At 50.1% G+C, this 20,169-nt stretch overlaps 1 pseudogene; it reads left to right on the top strand.

Moving 5' to 3' along the window:
* Window positions 1-10,306: 10,306 nt before the first annotated feature.
* On the top strand, window positions 10,307-19,734 carry LOC148473759 (zona pellucida sperm-binding protein 3-like; annotated as a pseudogene).
* The last annotated feature ends 435 nt before the right edge of the window (window positions 19,735-20,169 follow it).

Below are 20,169 nucleotides of genomic sequence, written 5' to 3'. Positions count from 1 at the left end.
GGACTCATGGGGAAGGGCCAGGGAAGAGATAGGGGAGGCCAGGATGCTGGGGATTAATAGGGACATAATATAGTGCACCTGAGAGAGGGCCGTGGCCTCATGGGGAAGGACCAGGGAAGAGATAGGACAGGCCACGAGATGCTGGGGATAAATAGGCACATTATATAGTGCACCTGAGAGAGGGCCATGGCCTCATGGGGAAGGGCCAGGGAAGAGATAGGGGAGGCCAGGAGATGCTGGGGATATATAGGGACATAATACAGTGCACCTGAGAGAGGGCAATCGCCTCATGGGGAAGGGACAGGGAAGAGATAGGAGAGGCCAGGAGATGGTTGGGATAAATATGTACATAATATAGCGCACCTGAGAGAGGGCCATGACCTCATGGGGAAGGCCCAGGGAAGACATAGGGGAGGCCAGGAGAGGCTAGGATTAAATAGGGACATAATATAGCGCACCTGAGAGAGGGCCATGGCCTCATGGGGAAGGGCCAGGGAAGAGATAAGGGAGGCCAGGGGATGCTGGGGATAAAAAGGGACATAATATAGTGCACCTGAGAGAGGGCCATGGCATCATCGGGAAGGGCCAGGGAAGAGATAGGGGAGGCCAGGAGATGCTGGGGATTAATAGGGACATAATATAGTGCACCTGAGAGAGGGCCATTGCCTCATGGGGAAGGACCAGGGAAGAGATACGAGAGGCCTGGAGATGCTGGGAATAAATAGGGACATTATATAGTGCACCTGAGAGAGGGCCATGGCCTCATGGGGAAGGGCCAGGGAAGAGATAGGGGAGGCCAGGAGATGCTGGGGATAAATAGGGACATTATATAGTGCACCTGAGAGAGGGCCATGGCCTCATGGGGAAGGGCCAGGAAGAGATAGGGGAGGCCAGGAGATGCTGGGGATAAATAGGGACATAATATAGTGCACCTGAGAGAGGGCCATGGCCTCATGGGGAAGGGCTAGGGAAGAGATAGGAGAGGCCAGGAGATGCTGGGGAAAAATAGGGACATAATATAGTGCACCTGAGAGAGGGCAATGGCCTCATGGGGAAGGGACAGGGAAGAGATAGGAGAGGCCAGGAAATGCTTGGGATTAATAGGGACATAATATAGTGCACCTGAGAGAGGGCCATTGCCTCATGGGGAAGGACCAGGGAAGAGATAGGAGAGGCCTGGAGATGCTGGGAATAAATAGGGACATTATATAGTGCACCTGAGAGAGGGCCATTGCCTCATGGGGAAGGGCCAGGGAAGAGATATGGGAGGCCAGGAGATGCTGGGGATAAATAGGGACATTATATAGTGCACCTGAGAGAGGGCCATGGCCTCATGGGGAAGGGCCAGGGAAGTCATAGGGGAGGCCAGGAGATGCTTGGGATAAATAGGGACATAAGATAGTGCACCTGAGAGAGGGCCATGGTCTCATGGGGAAAGGACAGCGAAGAGATAGGAGAGGCCAGGAAATGCTTGGGATAAATATGTACATAATATAGCGCACCTGAGAGAGGGCCATGACCTCATGGGGAAGGCCCAGGGAAGACATAGGGGAGGCCAGGAGAGGCTGGGGATAAATAGGGACATAATATAGCGCACCTGAGAGAGGGCCATGGCCTCATGAGGAAGGGCAAGGGAAGAGATAGAGGAGGCCAGCGGATGCTGGGGATAAATAGGGACATAATATAGTGTACCTGAGAGAGGGACATGGCCTCATGGCGAAGGGCCAGGGAAGAGATAGGGGAGGCCAGGAGATACTGCGGATTAATAGGGACATTAGATAGTGCACCTGAGAGAGGGCCATTGCCTCATGGGGAAGGACCAGGGAAGAGATAGGAGAGGCCTGGAGATGCTGGGAATAAATAGGGACATTATATAGTGCACCTGAGAGAGGGCCATGGCCTCATGGGGAAGGGCCAGGGAAGAGATAGGGGAGGCCAGGAGATGCTGGGGATAAATAGGGACATTATATAGTGCACCTGAGAGAGGGCCATGGCCTCATGGGGAAGGGCCAGGGAAGAGATAGGGGAGGCCAGGAGATGCTGGGGATAAATAGGGACATAATATAGTGCACCTGAGAGAGGGCCATGGCCTCATGGGGAAGGGCCAGGGAAGACATAGGGGAGGCCAGGAGATGCTGGGGATAAATAGGGACATAAGATAGTGCACCTGAGAGAGGGCTATGGTCTCATGGGGACGGGACAGGGAAGATATAGGAGAGGCCAGGAGATGCTGGGGATAAATATGTACATAATATATCGCACCTGAGAGAGGGCCATGACCTCATGGGGAAGGCCCTGGGAAGAAATAGGGGAGGCCAGGAGAGGCTGGGGATAAATAGGGATATAATATAGCGCACCTGAGAGAGGGCCATGGCCTCATGGGGAAGGGCCAGGTAAGAGATAGGGGAGGCCAGGGGATGCTGGGGATAAATAGGGACATAATATAGTGCACCTGAGAGAGGGCCATGGCCTCATGGGGAAGGGCCAGGTAAGAGATAGGAGAGGCCAGGAGATGCTGGGGATAAATAAGGACATAATATAGTGCACCTGAGAGAGGGCCATGGCCTCATGGGGAACGGACAGGGAAGAGATAGGGGAGGCCAGGAGATGCTGGGGATTAATAGGGACATAATATAGTGCACCTGAGAGAGGGCCATTGCCTCATGGAGAAGGACCAGGGAAGAGATAGGAGAGGCCTGGAGATGCTGGGAATAAATAGGGACATTATATAGTGCACCTGAGAGAGGGCCATGGCCTCATGGGGAAGGGCCAGGGAAGAGATAGGGGAGGCCAGGAGATGCTGGGGATAAATAGGGACATTATATAGTGCACCTGAGAGAGGGCCATGGCCTCATGGGGAAGGGTCAGGAAGAGATAGGGGAGGCCAGGAGATGCTGGGGATAAATAGGGACATAATATAGTGCACCTGAGAGAGGGCCATGGCCTCATGGGGAAGGGCCAGGGAAGAGATAGGAGAGGCCAGGAGATGCTGGGGAAAAATAGGGACATAATATAGTTCACCTGAGAGAGGGCAATGGCCTCATGGGGAAGGGACAGGGAAGAGATAGGGGAGGCCAGGAGATGCTTGGGATAAATAGGGACATAAGATAGTGCACCTGAGAGAGGGCCATGGTCTCATGGGGAAAGGACAGCGAAGAGATAGGAGAGGCCAGGAAATGCTTGGGATAAATATGTACATAATATAGCGCACCTGAGAGAGGGCCATGACCTCATGGGGAAGGGCCAGGAAGAGATAGGGGAGGCCAGGAGATGCTGGGGATAAATAGGGACATAATATAGTGCACCTGAGAGAGGGCCATGGCCTCATGGGGAAGGGCCAGGGAAGAGATAGGAAATGGCCAGGAGATGCTGGGGATAAATAGGGAGATAATATAGTGCACCTGAGAGAGGGTCATGGCCTCATGGGGAAGGGCCAGGGAAGTCATAGGGGAGGCCAGGAGATGCTTGGGATAAATAGGGACATAAGATAGTGCACCTGAGAGAGGGCCATGGTCTCATGGGGAAAGGACAGCGAAGAGATAGGAGAGGCCAGGAAATGCTTGGGATAAATATGTACATAATATAGCGCACCTGAGAGAGGGCCATGACCTCATGGGGAAGGCCAAGGGAAGACATAGGGGAGGGCAGGAGAGGCTGGGGATAAATAGGGACATAATATAGCGCACCTGAGAGAGGGCCATGGCCTCATGAGGAAGGGCCAGGGAAGAGATAGAGGAGGCCAGGGGATGCTGGGGATAAATAGGGACATAATATAGTGTACCTGAGAGAGGGACATGGCCTCATGGCGAAGGGCCAGGGAAGAGATAGGGAAGGCCAGGAGATGCTGGGGATTAATAGGGACATTATATAGTGCACCTGAGAGAGGGCCATTGCCTCATGGGGAAGGACCAGGGAAGAGATAGGAGAGGCCTGGAGATGCTGGGAATAAATAGGGACATTATATAGTGCACCTGAGAGAGGGCCATGGCCTCATGGGGAAGGGCCAGGGAAGAGATAGGGGAGGCCAGGAGATGCTGGGGAAAAATAGGGACATAATATAGTGCACCTGAGAGAGGGCAATGGCCTCATGGGGAAGGGACAGGGAAGAGATAGGAGAGGCCAGGAAATGCTTGGGATTAATAGGGACATAATATAGTGCACCTGAGAGAGGGCCATTGCCTCATGGGGAAGGACCAGGGAAGAGATAGGAGAGGCCTGGAGATGCTGGGAATAAATAGGGACATTATATAGTGCACCTGAGAGAGGGCCATTGCCTCATGGGGAAGGGCCAGGGAAGAGATATGGGAGGCCAGGAGATGCTGGGGATAAATAGGGACATTATATAGTGCACCTGAGAGAGGGCCATGGCCTCATGGGGAAGGGCCAGGGAAGTCATAGGGGAGGCCAGGAGATGCTTGGGATAAATAGGGACATAAGATAGTGCACCTGAGAGAGGGCCATGGTCTCATGGGGAAAGGACAGCGAAGAGATAGGAGAGGCCAGGAAATGCTTGGGATAAATATGTACATAATATAGCGCACCTGAGAGAGGGCCATGACCTCATGGGGAAGGCCCAGGGAAGACATAGGGGAGGCCAGGAGAGGCTGGGGATAAATAGGGACATAATATAGCGCACCTGAGAGAGGGCCATGGCCTCATGAGGAAGGGCAAGGGAAGAGATAGAGGAGGCCAGCGGATGCTGGGGATAAATAGGGACATAATATAGTGTACCTGAGAGAGGGACATGGCCTCATGGCGAAGGGCCAGGGAAGAGATAGGGGAGGCCAGGAGATACTGCGGATTAATAGGGACATTAGATAGTGCACCTGAGAGAGGGCCATTGCCTCATGGGGAAGGACCAGGGAAGAGATAGGAGAGGCCTGGAGATGCTGGGAATAAATAGGGACATTATATAGTGCACCTGAGAGAGGGCCATGGCCTCATGGGGAAGGGCCAGGGAAGAGATAGGGGAGGCCAGGAGATGCTGGGGATAAATAGGGACATTATATAGTGCACCTGAGAGAGGGCCATGGCCTCATGGGGAAGGGCCAGGGAAGAGATAGGGGAGGCCAGGAGATGCTGGGGATAAATAGGGACATAATATAGTGCACCTGAGAGAGGGCCATGGCCTCATGGGGAAGGGCCAGGGAAGACATAGGGGAGGCCAGGAGATGCTGGGGATAAATAGGGACATAAGATAGTGCACCTGAGAGAGGGCTATGGTCTCATGGGGACGGGACAGGGAAGATATAGGAGAGGCCAGGAGATGCTGGGGATAAATATGTACATAATATATCGCACCTGAGAGAGGGCCATGACCTCATGGGGAAGGCCCTGGGAAGAAATAGGGGAGGCCAGGAGAGGCTGGGGATAAATAGGGATATAATATAGCGCACCTGAGAGAGGGCCATGGCCTCATGGGGAAGGGCCAGGTAAGAGATAGGGGAGGCCAGGGGATGCTGGGGATAAATAGGGACATAATATAGTGCACCTGAGAGAGGGCCATGGCCTCATGGGGAAGGGCCAGGTAAGAGATAGGAGAGGCCAGGAGATGCTGGGGATAAATAAGGACATAATATAGTGCACCTGAGAGAGGGCCATGGCCTCATGGGGAACGGACAGGGAAGAGATAGGGGAGGCCAGGAGATGCTGGGGATTAATAGGGACATAATATAGTGCACCTGAGAGAGGGCCATTGCCTCATGGAGAAGGACCAGGGAAGAGATAGGAGAGGCCTGGAGATGCTGGGAATAAATAGGGACATTATATAGTGCACCTGAGAGAGGGCCATGGCCTCATGGGGAAGGGCCAGGGAAGAGATAGGGGAGGCCAGGAGATGCTGGGGATAAATAGGGACATTATATAGTGCACCTGAGAGAGGGCCATGGCCTCATGGGGAAGGGTCAGGAAGAGATAGGGGAGGCCAGGAGATGCTGGGGATAAATAGGGACATAATATAGTGCACCTGAGAGAGGGCCATGGCCTCATGGGGAAGGGCCAGGGAAGAGATAGGAGAGGCCAGGAGATGCTGGGGAAAAATAGGGACATAATATAGTTCACCTGAGAGAGGGCAATGGCCTCATGGGGAAGGGACAGGGAAGAGATAGGGGAGGCCAGGAGATGCTTGGGATAAATAGGGACATAAGATAGTGCACCTGAGAGAGGGCCATGGTCTCATGGGGAAAGGACAGCGAAGAGATAGGAGAGGCCAGGAAATGCTTGGGATAAATATGTACATAATATAGCGCACCTGAGAGAGGGCCATGACCTCATGGGGAAGGGCCAGGAAGAGATAGGGGAGGCCAGGAGATGCTGGGGATAAATAGGGACATAATATAGTGCACCTGAGAGAGGGCCATGGCCTCATGGGGAAGGGCCAGGGAAGAGATAGGAAATGGCCAGGAGATGCTGGGGATAAATAGGGACATAATATAGTGCACCTGAGAGAGGGTCATGGCCTCATGGGGAAGGGCCAGGGAAGTCATAGGGGAGGCCAGGAGATGCTTGGGATAAATAGGGACATAAGATAGTGCACCTGAGAGAGGGCCATGGTCTCATGGGGAAAGGACAGCGAAGAGATAGGAGAGGCCAGGAAATGCTTGGGATAAATATGTACATAATATAGCGCACCTGAGAGAGGGCCATGACCTCATGGGGAAGGCCCAGGGAAGACATAGGGGAGGGCAGGAGAGGCTGGGGATAAATAGGGACATAATATAGCGCACCTGAGAGAGGGCCATGGCCTCATGAGGAAGGGCCAGGGAAGAGATAGAGGAGGCCAGGGGATGCTGGGGATAAATAGGGACATAATATAGTGTACCTGAGAGAGGGACATGGCCTCATGGCGAAGGGCCAGGGAAGAGATAGGGAAGGCCAGGAGATGCTGGGGATTAATAGGGACATTATATAGTGCACCTGAGAGAGGGCCATTGCCTCATGGGGAAGGACCAGGGAAGAGATAGGAGAGGCCTGGAGATGCTGGGAATAAATAGGGACATTATATAGTGCACCTGAGAGAGGGCCATGGCCTCATGGGGAAGGGCCAGGGAAGAGATAGGGGAGGCCAGGAGATGCTGCGGAGAAATAGGGACATTATATAGTGCACCTGAGAGAGGGCCATGGCCTCATGGGGAAGGGCCAGGGAAGAGATAGGGGAGGCCAGGAGATGCTGGGGATAAAAAGGGACATAATATAGTGCACCTGAGAGAGGGCCATGGCCTCATGGGGAAGGGCCAGGGAAGACATAGGGGAGGCCAGGAGATGCTGGGGATAAATAGGGACATAAGATAGTGCACCTGAGAGAGGGCCATGGTCTCATGGGGACGGGACAGGGAAGAGATAGGAGAGGCCAGGAGATGCTGGGGATAAATATGTACATAATATATCGCACCTGAGAGAGGGCCATGACCTCATGGGGAAGGCCCAGGGAAGAAATAGGGGAGGCCAGGAGAGGCTGGGGATAAATAGGGATATAATATAGCGCACCTGAGAGAGGGCCATGGCCTCATGGGGAAGGGCCAGGGAAGAGATAGGGGAGGCCAGGGGATGCTGGGGATAAATAGGGACATAATATAGTGCACCTGAGAGAGGGCCATGGCCTCATGGGGAAGGGCCAGGTAAGAGATAGGAGAGGCCAGGAGATGCTGGGGTTAAATAAGGACATAATATAGTGCACCTGAGAGAGGGCCATGGCCTCATGGGGAACGGACAGGGAAGAGATAGGGGAGGCCAGGAGATGCTGGGGATTAATAGGGACATAATATAGTGCACCTGAGAGAGGGCCATTGCCTCATGGGGAAGGACCAGGGAAGAGATAGGAGAGGCCTGGAGATGCTGGGAATAAATAGGGACATTATATAGTGCACCTGAGAGAGGGCCATGTCCTCATGGGGAAGGGCCAGGGAAGAGATAGGGGAGGCCAGGAGATGCTGGGGATAAATAGGGACATAATATAGTGCACCTGAGAGACGGCAATGGCCTCATGGGGAAGGGACAGGGAAGAGATAGGGGAGGCCTGGAGATGCTGGGGATAAATAGGGACATAATACAGTGCACCTGAGAGAGGGCTATGGCCTCATGGGGAAGGGCCAGGGAAGAGATAGGGGAGGCCAGGAGATGCTGGGGATAAATAGGGACATAATACAGTGCACCTGAGAGAGGGCCATGGCCTCATGGGGAAGGGCCAGGGAAGAGATAGGGGAGGCCAGGAGATGCTGGGGATAAATAGGGACATAATATAGTGCACCTGAGAGAGGGCAATGGCCTCATGGGGAAGGGACAGGGAAGAGATAGGGGAGGCCAGGAGATGCTGGGGATAAATAGGGACATAATACATAATGCACCTGAGAGAGGGCCATGGCCTCATGGGGAAGGGCCAGGGAAGACATAGGGGAGACAAGGAGATGCTGGGGATAAATAGGGACATAATATAGTGCACCTGAGAGAGGGCCATGGCCTCATGGGGAAGGGCCAGGTAAGAGATAGGAGAGGCCAGGCTGGGGATAAATAGGGACATAATATAGTGCATCTGAGGGAGGGCCATGGCCTCATGGGGAAGGGCCAGGGAAGAGATAGGGGAGGCCAGGAGACGCTGGGGATAAATAAGGACATAATATAGTGCACCTGAGAGAGGGCCATGGCCTCATGGGGAACGGACAGGGAAGAGATAGGGGAGGCCAGGAGATGCTGGGGATTAATAGGGACATAATATAGTGCACCTGAGAGAGGGCAATGGCCTCATGGGGAAGGGACAGGGAAGAGATAGGGGAGGCCACGAGATGCTGGGGATAAATAGGGACATTATATAGTGCACCTGAGAGAGGGCCTGTAATGAATACATCTGTGCACCTGCTGGGTGACCTGGAAAACGTGACCTGCGTAGGGGAAGGGCCAGGGAAGAGATAGGGGAGGCCAGGAGATGCTGGGGATAAATAGGGACATAATATAGTGCACCTGAGAGAGGGCCATGGCCTCATGGGGAAGGGACAGGGAAGAGATAGGGGAGGCCAGGAGATGCTGGGGATAAATAGGGACATAATACAGTGCACCTGAGAGAGGGCCATGGCCTCATGGGGAAGGGCCAGGGAAGAGATAGGGGAGGCCAGGAGATGCTGGGGATAAATAGGGACATAATCAGTGCACCTGAGAGAGAGCCATGGCCTCATGGGGAAGGGCCAGGGAAGAGATAGGGGAGGCCAGGAGATGCTGGGGATGAAATAAGAGGAAGCTTCAAGCAAGAATGATAATAAAAAGAAATTTGACAGGCCCAAACAGCGACCCCTGCCCTGTGGTGGCCGGTGCCACACTACCCTAGTTACGGCCCTGGTAATTATACTTACCTTCTCCACCGATTCCTGAAGTGCTGTAGAGCAGCAAACACTCACTGGGGAAATTGCCGCGGCCATTTTCCCAGTGATCTGAGCATGTGCAGAATAGATGTCCCCGGGAAAAGTAGGCACGGCAATTTTCCCGGAGATACGAGCATGCGCTGTAGATTCTGGTATTAAGCCAGAATCTACAGCGCTCAGTGCAGCTGAGTCGCCGGCAGAGAGGATGGGGCCCAACGGAGGCTGCACATGGGCCCCCTCCTCTCTTAAAGCGCCGCTGCTTCCCATTACCATACTAGGATCTGCCAGTACTGGGAAGATCACCGGCAATATATGGCTGACCTAAGGGCGGTAGGGTGGCTAAACATTACCAGGAATCCTGACATGGATGTAGCCGGGGGGGGGGGGGGGGGGCAGGTCAGCACGTACACCAGTGACATACACTGCTGCTTAGTGTCAGCTACAGTAGGTCCGACACTGCAACATTGATAGTGCCAGCTATAGGCATGCACTAAGTATGTGACTTATCCCACAGCTCTGTCCATAGAAATGTTACATGGAAAGATGAAGGTTTTAAATATATGATTAGAACTTCTTTATTGTAAAGCAGATAGTGTATAGGTAATCTTTTGTGTTGTGGATCCGATAACGCCCTGTCATGTAACAATAACTTGCTGGTGTTTCAGGTCTGTATTCTTATCCTCATTAGGTGGCTGCATGTGGTGAGAGAAGTGCTCTGGTGTGTGTGATCATTACCTGCCCCAGGTGGGGGTATTAGCAGCTTATGGGAAGGGTATAAAGGGCTGATCCCTGCACTCCTCTCCTTGTGCTGTGTGTCCTGCAGGCAGAATGGGGATGTGGGTGAGGTGGAGTTGGCGGCTGGCGGCTGGCGGCTGGCGGCTGGCGGCTGGCGGCTGGTGGCTGTGCTGGTTTATGGCTCAGGATTTGCCAGTGCTTAGGTTGGTTAGATGCCAGTCAGACAATTGGTGGAGGCATTACCAGCCCTCTGTGGGGGGATCTCCTAGAGGGTCTCATGTTGGGGCTGCTCAGCCTGTGTCTGGCCTGGGGTCTCCCAGATGGGGTGCTCAGCCTGTGTCAGGATGGGGGTCCCCTGTTAGGTATGATGGGGGGGCTGCTCAGTCTAGACAGCTGGCACCACCCCAGAGCTCTCCTATCAGAGTGCAGTGTGGTGAGGACACAATGGTGGTGACTGTGATGAGAGACCTGTATGGGAATGGGAAGCTGGTGAAGGCCTCAGATCTGAGCCTAGGACCCCAGTCCTGCAAACCTGGTTCCCAGAGCACCGATACCAGTGTGGTCTTTGAGATTGGCCTCCAGGAGTGTGGGAATGGATTACAGGTAATGCTGGAATGTGACATTTGTTTGGTTACGATCTCCTTGTTTCCTGTTTGTTATAACAAATTAGTGAAATAATTGAGGCATGGGTTCCTTCTGACATCCTGTGTTGTATTATTGGTTGGTGAGTTGCCCTGTGATAAGTGTCTTGTAATGTCCCCGTCCATGGAGGAGGCAGCCATTTTGTATTCTAAACAATTCTCTCACATTAACATGGTGTAACCGAGTCTTGAGGCACTGGCTCCTATTGAGTTCATGGGCAATATTCTCTATAGAATCATCCCATGCTATGAGTAGGTTCCCTGCCTCCTTCCCTTACACAGGGTTCTGGTAACTTTTGAGGCTTATTGCTGCATGTGCCTCATACTGCTGTAATATCCAGGTCTAGGACATGCATTCTCTACTACAAGGGAACTAGGCAAGCAGCTAGCTCTAGGGGATTAGGGGTAAATACTCCATAAATTCTTCTAGTGCTGCTGTATAACATGAAGGATATTCAGCTAACTTCCGTCATATATCTGGTGCTACAGATGACGCATCAAAGGTGTCTTCTGCGTCCACTGGCTCATATGGTACAGTCAGTACTGTGGCTCCTGTGCTGCCTCCTTCCTCGGTGCAAGCAGGCGACCGAGCCGGTGCTCTCTAGGACCTGCCCAAACTCAGCAGGAGACTTACCTCCGACATGTGCTACTGCGCATGCATGCGCCTTGTAGACTTCTTTCCTCCCTGGCGTTCCTAGTGACTGGGTGCACATCTGAGACTCCTGCGGATATACCAGCACTGTAGAGCCCACAGAGTATCGCATGTACACCATATCACTACCGTGACATTACATGGGCATAGTGCTACTAACCATTGGTGTTTACCCCTCCAATGCCTGGTGCACTACAATGCCCAATAATGCTCTAGGGTGCCGCAATACTATTTGTACACCTGTTAGATCCCTTGTCTTATACTACTTGTTGTTCTACTTGGTACAGTGAACCCGAGCCGGCCCTAACTAATTAGATGGCCTGGGCAATATTTTGTCTGGTCCTCCCCCCAGCACCGCTGCTAGTCCTGCGTCTGACCCAGCATCCCTCTTCCTGCACAGATCACCGCAGCAGCCAGGAACACCAATTACCCCTCACTTATAGCAATCCCCAGCCACAGAACTTTAGCTTGACATAGTGGTGTCCCCACCCCCCCCCTTACATTTTAAATAGGGACAGCTCGGTGCTGTCTCCCTGAAAACAGACTCGGCTTGCTGGACTCTGCAAAGACCCATGGGGGAGGAGCTTTTTTGGCTGGGCACATGCATCAGCCCTTCTTCAGAAACCGTTGTCACTGCCTGCTGCCCACACTGTCTATGCTCCCTACTCCCGCTGCTGCTGGCTGTATGAGCTGCCGCTCGATCGGAGAAGTTTCAAACGTGGTGGGGCAGTCCGAGCTGAGCCGACAGCGCCAAGTGCCCATCCTGGTCCCGCCGAGCTGGCCCTTGGCTGGGAATGCATTTGCCTATGCCTGGGGCTGGCTCTGCCATAACCCTAAGACCAGGCTAAGCTGTAACACATGTGGACTAACCGCCACCTGCACCAACAACTGCGCAGCACAGTGTATGTTATCTAGAGGGACTACTTGCATGACCTTGGTTCCACCCATTGTCTTTCCGCTGCACAATTTCACTACTGCTACTCGGCTATGAGATCAGATGCCTCAATTCCAATACACTGACTCTACCTACCATGTACAGTATGTATATAGCATCCTGGGGCCAGTCACTGGATATACAGTTCCCCCATGTGGACAAATCATTTCAGATATGCCAGAAGGTGACTCTGGCATATCTATTTAATTACTAGCCATGCTAGAAAAATGGCCCCACTGGCATTGTCATAGTGAGCAGTTATGTGGTGGTGACTGTACTGCAAGCTGCCTAAAGTATATCAATCCCCTGGCCCAGTGATATCCTGCTCTTCACTGCCTGAATAGGGGCATATAACTTACACCAAGTAGACTAGAAATGCCTCTGTGCAATCATCATGTAACTGTATTTAATATAATGCTTTGCACCTCTCCCTAGACTGTGATGTGTGAAACACTGTACCATGATGGAGCCATTGGCTTTCAATCACTTATTCCACTATATTACGCCTGCTAGCAGGCCTTGTTGGGACCCAAACCTCCCCATCATTTTGTTTCCAAGCCGTTGGAGTCTATTCATCTGTCATCGCACTAGATGGCAAAACACTTATAGCCCCTGTGAGCAAACAATAAGCTGAGGATAGCTTCTGACATGGCAAGTGTTTGCCAACTGGATGACTAAGAAATGTCTCTGCGTTGTCCTACAGATGACAGCAGACTGGCTGATCTACTCAACCACACTGAGCTACAGCCCAGCATCCTCCAGGGGTGTCCCCATCACCAGGACCAACTCTGATGTGGTTCCCATCCAGTGTTTCTACCATCGGTGAGTCTACCCCAGTGATGGGCGGCTGCATGCTAGGTGGATAGGCCTTTAATTTGTCAAAGTTAATGTTGTGGTTTTTAGACTAGAGATGAGGAGTTATCTTGCTGCCAGTTGGTACTCTGGTATAAGGGATTAAAAGTGGAGCTATGGGAGTCTGGCAGAAGTCTTGCTTTGGTTCCTCTTACAGGACACTAACATTAAGATGGATCCTATGTTTAATGACTCTTGGTACTAGAAATACCTTGTCTGAGGGCCTGTAGTCTGTGCTCCTGAGATATGCAGGATAAGTGGATCCAGTAACCTAGTATAATATATATATTTTTTTTTCCTGGCTTCAAACACCAGGTGACATATTTTAAAGTAAATGGAACCTTTTTAGCTTGTAGGTCTGATATGTTGGTCAGAATGTTGGCTGAACTGGTTACTCTGTGGTGGCCTCTTTTACAACAGGGCAACAGAGTGGGCTGTATCATTTTTATGGGAGGGATAATGGCCCATGACACCATCTCATGTATGAGCTACTAGCCTTAGGCTTCTGGAATAAACTAGCTCCAGCATGGTGGTCTATATCCCTCGTGGGGTATAGGCCTCCTAGCACATGGTGGACAATAGAGTGGGAGGAGGTCTCAGACTCCAAACTTGAGGGTTGTTTGGTGAGATGTTCTTGCTTCTATCCTCCAGCACTCGCAGCTAACGACTGACTTGTAGGCTTATTTCAAGCAACCCCATGCTTTACCTTGGTAGGGAACACTTATTGAAGGATCCATAAATTGTTCTACAGCATATAAATGGTCATAGTAATAACTAACCTTGTAAAGAAACTGTTGAAGGAGGAAATGCTGCCCTGTCTATAAGTGCACTGTAGATATAAAGGTCTCTAGGATCTGACACTGGCCTTATTTCTGATTGAAAAGAACTGCTATAACTTAAACCAACATATCTATAATTATGATAAGAGGAGCAACACGTGATCTCAATGACTTGTCTTAAATGTACAATATGGTGGTAATTCTGCTTAATCTGCCTGTAACACTGGGCCACTGCTGGTGGACTTCATTCTCTTGTGCAGACATGGTAATGTGAGCAGTGAGGCCATCAAGCCAACATGAGTTCTGTTCCATTCCACCACGTCCTCAGAAGAGTGGCTGTCCTTCTCCTTGCAGCTGATGACTGGTAAGTGAGGTGGTGGCTATGATGGTGCTGGGTAAGATTTGGTCTCTGATTACCTTACAGATGACTGGAGTGCCCCCAGACCTTCCTCTGTCTTCCAGCTGGGGGATCATGTTCTACATAGAGGCCTCTGTGGACACTGAGAACCACGTCTCTATGATGCTATTTGTGGATAGATGTGTGGCCACACTGTCTCCTGATGTCCAGTCTGACCCTCACTATGACATCATTGCTTCCTATGGGTATGTTGTACAGGTCACTGTTCAGGTAGATCTAATTGTTCCACCAGGTGTCTATAACCAATGTGTTCAATAGGTGCCTGGTGGATGATAAGCATGAAGATCCGTCTTCCACTTTCATATCCCCAAAGCCTGATCCAGACAAGCTCCGTTTCATGGTTGATGCTTTCTATGGTAAAGAATGCTGACTATCTACTGTGCTGGTGGCTGTGTACATCTAGGCCTATTGTGTATCCTTTGTCATGCATTGTATATCCTCTCCCTCCCTCAGATCTATGGCCCTGATTCAGAGCCGGACGCTCTGACTAGAGCGCTCGCTCTGAATCAGGGCCCACCTCCATAACTATGGAGCGTCCTCCTGGACGCTCGTATAGCTGTGGGTCACCACCCACAGCCTATACGAGCGTGCAGGATGATGGTCGCGATGGTCTTGACCATCGCCAGTGCGAACAGAAGCCTGCAGTTGAGTTTTTCAACCGCAAGGCCAGGAGTGATTTTGGCTCCATCAGAGCCAAAATCACTCCCACTGACATCACTAGTGATGTCAGTGGGGCCGGCTTCTGACGGTAGGCGTTCCCTTGGGAACGCCTCCGTCTGGCAGACACGCCCCCGGCACGCCCACCAAAGGGGGCGTGCTGTCAATCAACATCGACAGCACGCCCCCTTTGATCAGACACAACGAGCGAAGGAAAGTCCTTCGCTTGTCGCGTCTCGCGCATGCGCACGACGGAGCTCCCTCCATCGTGCGCATGCACAGTGCACACCATCGACCCACTTGCGAGCGGACAGCCGCTCGCAAGTGGGTCTGAATGAGGCCCTATATTACTTGTTCTGTGAGCTGCTGCAGCCACTCAGGTCCCTGATCCCATGTACAAGGCCTGTTCCTACATGAAGGTGTCTAGCAGGTGAGGAGGTCCTGTACACCTTACACTTAGAGCAGGCAAGGAATATAATTGCCTACATCAAATTCTGTTTAGTGAACAGCACAAAGTTATACCTGGATGTGTACTTCAATAAAAGTAATATATATTTCTAAAGGTGTACATTAAAAAATGAACAAATATTTATTCCACTAGTTAAATTTGTGGACATAAAATTTATAAAAAACATACAAAGTGTGTGTATATACAATGATGGACACAATCAAAGGAAACATTGTAAGGAGAAACCATAGAGTCCGTATCTTTCTCACCGATTATAGGTGTTGCGGTGGGCTAGCTTATCTAAAACAATGATGTCCCAGGCCTTCCAGCTCGGCACCACCACAAAAAGTTGTCAGACCAATTGGAAAATCCTCCTGCAGCTTGTCCTCTGTGGTTCCAGCATCAGGATGTCGTGCAATGCGTTTTGGTAGTTAAACCTTTTTCGGGAACAGATATCCTGTTTTGCCTAGAAGGGGTTTAAATACCCCTGTCTCCAATTACCACCTCCTCCCATTTGTGATAAAACCAGAAGTGACGCATGCATGTCACCACTCCCGATTTTCTGTTAAATATGCCAAAACCGGAAGTGACGCATGCGGGTCATTGTTTGCATTCCAAATGGCGGCCATCCTTTAGATTACACCAGTGGACATTTTGCAATAGGGCATTGCTTCCATTTCAATTTTATGGTAATCACCCCTTCTCCATACTAAAAGCTACTGCTGTAACTGGAAGCCATTTGTGAGCAGAATGTACAGGCTAGAACACGTGCCCTATAATAACTGTTTAGCTAGTTTCCTTTGCTGAATCAGTTTTTGAGATCATCATATCCATGCAAACACAATTGCTGGCACTATCGGCTGGAAGGATTATTGTGCGTTTTCTGTCCAGCTTCCTTAGCTGGACGGCTGTGGATGGCACAAATACAATCTGCCAATGCTGTGACACTGGCAACAGTGCAAGTCAGAGCAGGAGCCTGGGACCTGTCTACGGGAGTTCTGCACCTGCTCTTTGAGATGGGAATGCTGCTACTGCCATGTCCTGGCTATTTACTCCAAACTTCCAAGGCTAACTTCAGCTCTACTACGCTCATCAAACCTTTTGATCCCTCTAATTCAGGGGTTGGTAAATGTGGCACTCCAGCTGCTGTGGAATTTCATGCCCTGCCAGATTTGGCATACACTAATGGCAAAACTAACGGAGCATGCTGTGATGTGTAGTTCCACACAGCTGGCTATGCTAATCACTCTTGGCACTAGTGCAAAGGTGCCCAAATGCAGTCCTCAAGGCTCCCCAACAGTTCAGGTTTTGGAGATATCCATGGTTGAGCACAGGTGATTAAATAAAATTGACTGAGGTACTAATTAAGTCACCTGTGCTCAACCATGGATATCGCTAAAACCTGAACTGTTGGGGAGCCTTAAAGACTGCGTTTAGGACCATCTGCACTAGTGGGTAGTCGGGAACGGCATAACATAATTGCATGATGCCAGTAAGGTTTTGCACATTCCATATGGGGAATTTGCTGTAGCTTAGGTTTGGGTATCTAATCCCTCCTGCACCTTGGCAATCTGGAGGTTACACTCTGGTTTTAGACTAGTTTGCCTATGTGGTTGTACTGGAGAAAGTTTTATACCTGGACAGGTATAAAACCGGTGCTGGAATGAGTGGTAATCCCAAGCTGCTACTAGTAAGGGGCTAGTCACACCCTGTCACATGCAAATCCATACAAAAAGGAGGGGGGGCGGTGTGACCGGACGCCTTTCGCCTAGGCCGGCCCTGGTCACGGCATAGCGCTTTTGGAATCCCAATCACCGTCAGTGACCGCCTGTCACTGACTCCACCCACTGTGCCGTGGGTGTGTAACGATGCTGCCACCACCAAACTCTACCATTGGCGTTTGGAACTGCTTTTTGCATTACCTTCAGGCTCCTACCTCGGCACCTGGAACTGCTTCTGCTGCGTATGTGTTTGACTAGCTGCAGCCACACCTCCTGATTGGTGTCGGCTGATTCTTCCTGATCCCTCACAATAGACCAGGTCTGCATGGTAGCTTGGCAGAGGGCTTGAACTTGGAGACACAGAGCTTTTACCCAGAATAGCCGGAGAACGGAATAGCGTTTGGCGCAATTCTTTTGGTCGCAGGATTGAGGCAATTGAAGAAAAAGGAAAACGGTGTTTTATTGCTCAATGTCTTAAAAAAGACCCTCCCTTCCGCCTGAAGGGGAATATCACACAGAAATCAAACAGCAATTCTCCACAAAGGATTTTCAAAGATGTACAATATTACCAGGCACGAAGCCTTCTTTTATGCTCCCTCAGGGCACAGTGCCACAGGGGGTAAGTCTGCCCTGAGGTCCACAACCAATCAATGTTTCCTCACATACAGTAATATAATTTAACCTCATATTACATGTCAAAGGAAATAGTAAATGACATTGATACTTCCATTGGGAAGGAGGAATCCGTTTAGCATTCCCAACCTTAAAACATTGTGACATCCAAAAGGTTCTGAAAAACAAACAAATTGTCTTTTCAAAGGAAGATCTGTATCTGAAGGGTTTGGCTATATGACACCATTCACATCTTCAAACAGAAACCTTCCAGCCAGAGTTCACTGACCACAACAGGTCTTCATATTCATCAGACCTCCTGCTAGTTTCTGCAGACACAGAGGCTGGTCATGTCATATACAGGCATATATTCAAGAAGTGCATTTTCTCTACAAAATATACATTTAAACCATATAGTGCATAGCCTATTAAATATACGTTGCTTCATGCACTAATGCATTGCAGAGCAGATGCAGTGCATTACAGCAATACATATATACTTTAATACAGTTTATTTTAAACCATGTGCAGTGTGCTTTTACACTGTCCTTTTAAAAATGTTGCAATGGCATGAGGGTTAATCCCCTCAATGCCTTGGCAGCCATTTCAATCACGTGTGGTTGGCCTCTAGCCACAGGGGGGTAGTAGCGCTAAACAATTTAGAACATGAAATAGCATACACTCAATTGGTTTAATAGAAGATAAGAATGAATATTCACAATACACTCAACAATATAAAAACATGAATAATTAAAAAATCGTAATCACAGTACAAAGGTTACATGTAAAAGCATGAGATCTCACCCACAACCTCAATAGTGTCGTGATAGTCACAAACAGCATGTGTGGGGGACACGGGAGTCTCAACTGAATGAGTGTCCACTGATGGTAAATCCTGGGAGCCGCTAGAGGTTTGTCCCTTAGAAATGTGCTGTAACAAATCCGATGAATGGGTCCTCAAACTTTGCGGTATCCTTGGGAAAACAAAGAGTCCCAGTGTGACTGTAATGGTGGAGATTCTCCTGATTATAGTCCTGATAATCCCAAAAGCTGGTTTCGGCCAATTTAGTCCATGTAATAGTGGATCCACAAAAATAGAGGTGTGGGTGATGGTCCCAGAGTAAAGCTAACGTGTTTCGCTGCAACTAGGTGCAGCTTTATCAAAGGGACACACCTCTAGCGGCACCCAGGATTTACCATCCGTGGACACTCATTCAGTTGAGACTCCCGTGTCCCCCACACATGCTGTTTGTGACTATCACGACACTATTGAGGTTGTGGGTGATAGCTCTTGTTTTTACATGTAACCTTTGTACCGTGATTACGATTTTTTAATTTCTCATGTTTTTAATATTGTTGAGTGTATTGTGAATATTCACATTCTTATCTTCTATTAAACCAATTGAGTATATGCTATTTCATGTTCTACATTGTTTAGCGCTACTACACCCCCCCCCCCCCTTTGTATGGGTTTGCCTATGTAGCTAGGCATGTATTGGGGAGATCAAGATGTAGCTAAAAATTGCTGTAGATGCCTCTGGGATCCTAGTTTTAGAAAGACTCTTTGATCCAGGGTTAAGTGGTAACTTGTACCACGTGGTGTACAGCTGAGGCATTATTAACTACAATAATTGTGCTCTTATCACCTCCCCAGGCTAGACAGACATTATAAGACTAAAATGTCACTTACAGAAGATGCTATTCTCTCCTGCAGGCTCATCTACAGAAGAACTTGGATCAGCGACTTTGGGACCTCTGCTGGTGGTTGGAGCAAAACGTGTCCAGGCTTCCAGAATGTCAGCAGAGTCCGGGCACCTAGAGCAGTGGGTGCTGGTGGCCATTGTGTCTGTCAGTCTGGTTATGTTACTTGGCTTTTTTGCTCTGACTGTAAAATGCATTGTGAAGAGACATGTTCGTGTACAGGCTGCAGGGAAATAAAATGCTTCACCAAGTCTTTATTCTTAATGTATGATGGGTTCAAAGCAAAAATTGTTTTATTGGCCTAGTGCTGGCTCCATACAATCACTGCTGTTGGTGTAAAACCTGGAACCTTATCCAGCAATTGGTTTTAAATGCAGCATAGACCCAAAACTCCCACAATGATGAATGTTAGTTAGTGGGTCATCTCCTGACCATACCATTAACCCCTGGGCAGACAGCGTTGATCAGCTTTATGGCTGGATAACATACAATGTGGCCATGTGCGTGTGTGGACAATGAATCCCAGCATGTGCTCCGAATCATAAGCACCATCGGTAGCTGCAAAATCCAAGTGACCAATGCATCTTAAAACCTAATTGAATGAGAGGGATAAAAACCAGCCCTGTGGAATCGGTTGCTATAGCTGCACATTTCTATCTGGTGTTACACATT

The sequence above is a fragment of the Taudactylus pleione genome, unplaced genomic scaffold (genome assembly GCF_031769625.1).
Source record: "Taudactylus pleione unplaced genomic scaffold, aTauple2 ptg000913l, whole genome shotgun sequence".
NCBI classification, from domain to species: domain Eukaryota; kingdom Metazoa; phylum Chordata; class Amphibia; order Anura; family Myobatrachidae; genus Taudactylus; species Taudactylus pleione.
This window is presented reverse-complemented; position numbering and strand designations above follow the sequence as displayed.